Raw genomic sequence first — 2,500 nt, 5'->3', positions numbered from 1 at the left:
TCTAAAGGGAGAAAGAGAGAGAGAGAGAGGGGGAGATAACAAAGAGATAACCAAAAGATAACAGAGAGATTGTGGAGACCAACTGGAGAATATAGTGGAGATAGCGGAGAGATAAATGATGGGAGGACTAAGTGGTGGAAGCTGAAAAGGAGCTAGAGTTGTATGGTTTTCAGGGAGCAGTTGCGAAAGGCTCTGGTTGGTCAGGGACAGTTTCCAGGTGGCTGGACAACTACAGCAGTGAGTAGGGAGACAGGAAGGGGAGGACTTGGTGTGTCGTCTGGGAGGAATGTAGATAAGGAGACCTGGTGATGGAAAGAGGAAGAGCAGGAGTAGATACAGAGGGAGAGGTCAGCAAAGAAGAACTGGGACACTGAGGGGACCGAAGAGAGCAGAGAGGAACACAGGTGAAGGTAGAGGTGGCAAAGGCCAAACAAAGGGCGTGCAATGACTTGTATGCTCAGTGGGTCAGCAAGGAGGGAGGGAATGATTTATACAGGTTGGCAAAACAGAGATAGAGATGGATAGGGTGTACAGATGGTCCAGATGATTAAGATAAAGAGGAAAATGTATTGACAGATGTTATAAGAGTGATGGAAAGCGCTGATAGATGAGGAAAATGAATGAGAGGAAAAGGTACAAGAGGTGACTATTGTGGACCACAAAGTAGCAGAGATTGGTAAAGGTTAAGGGAGGAGGGCATTGAAGAGGATGAAGAGTGGAGAGGCAGGTGGCCCTGATGGTCCTGTGAAGGTGAGGTGGCAGTAGAATTCCTGGCGAGATTATTAGACAGGATCTTAGAGAGTGAGAAGAGGCCTTAGAGAGTGAGACGAAGTGTGATGGTGGCCATTTTTAAGAATAAGGGGGATGTGCAGAATTGCTGTAGCTACAGAGGGATAAGGTTGATGAGCCATATAATGAAGTAATGGGAAAGCGTAGTGGAAACTACACTGAGAGCAGAAGTCAGTATTTGTTAGCAGCTGTATGGCTTCATGCCTAGAAAGAGCACTACAGATGCAGCATTTGCTATGAGAATGCTGGTATAGAAGTACAGAGAAGGTCACAAGGAGCTGCATTGGACCTTTGTAGTCCGAGAAAAAGCATACAACAGGATGCTGAGAGAAAAACTCTGGTGTTGCAGAGTCTGGAGTGGCAGAGGAGTATATTAGGCCGGTGCAGGACATGTATGCCAGCTTTGAAAAACTGCAGATGACTTTGTGATCTATGGTCAGAGCAGAGAACAGGTGCATCCAGAGAGGTGGAGATACGTCCTTGGAAGGAGAGAGGGAGGGATAACAGAGATAAGGGAGCAGGGAAGTAGAGATATCAGACCGGGGCTAAAGTTAGCTGATAATAGAGTTAGCCGATGCTAAGGATAGCCGATGCTAAAGTTAGCCGCAGCTGATGTCATGCTAATTTCCTTGGCGGCCTGTTTAGTTGGCGACACAGCAACCCTTCAAAAGACCAGCTGAACAACATGTGACCTCCTTTAAGTGTAGCTGTGTTTAAAAGATGTGTGTGTGTGAGTCTATATATATATGTGTGTATGTGTACTTGTATGTGCTTGTATGTTGCGTATTATTTGGATGAACAGTAATGAAGTATCATGATATATATGTGTGTGTGTACACACAAGTGTATCAATGTACACGCACATATATATACACACACTCAAATATATACGCACACACACCCATATATTCAGATATAAGCACACACACAAACACGCACACATGCACATACTGTACGTAGATATTTGTGTGTATGCGTACATGAACATACTGGATGTATGCATCTGGAATATCCAAGTACAAGTAACTATGCACTAAAATATACACTCACACACATATTTACATACACACTTACACAGCTATATATTTTTAAATATTTGTATGTACAGAATGTGTATATATGTGCACCTGCTTAAGGGAATGTGTGTATTCATATATATTGATATATATTGTATATGTTCACAGGTATCTAAAAAGGTGTGTGTTTGTGTGTGTGTTTGTGTGTGTGTGTGTGTGTGTGTGTGTGTGTGTGTGTGTGTGTTTCTCTATACACCCTTGAGTGCGTGTGGCTATATCTGACTATAAGTTTGTGTGTGTGTGTGTGTGTGTGTGTGGTCTTCTGGAAGGCGTAGTGCTCCCTGTGGATGCAGACGATAATGAGTGCAGCACACACACCCACACAGACACAGACACACACACACACACACACACCCATCATCACAGCTGTATATTTATAGTGTCTGTGTGTGTACAAACACTGTACATGAACGCACACCTTCATAAACACACTTACACCCAAACATACATACATGCACATATGTGTGTGTGTGCGTGTGTGTGTGTGTGTGTGTATGTGTGTGTGTGTGTGTGTGTGTGTGTGTGTCTATAATCACAACTATGCTATATTACTGTAGACATTTTAGTAACAGAATGTACACATGCAAGCTAGTAGATATCAACACACACACCCCTGTATATTGCATACGTGTGTG

The sequence above is a fragment of the Fistularia commersonii genome, chromosome 11, assembly GCF_037954325.1.
Source record: "Fistularia commersonii isolate RoL2024-O1a breed Wild chromosome 11, RoL_Fcom_v1.0, whole genome shotgun sequence".
Classification (NCBI taxonomy): Eukaryota; Metazoa; Chordata; class Actinopteri; order Syngnathiformes; family Fistulariidae; genus Fistularia; species Fistularia commersonii.
Note: the sequence above shows the minus strand (reverse complement) of the source record.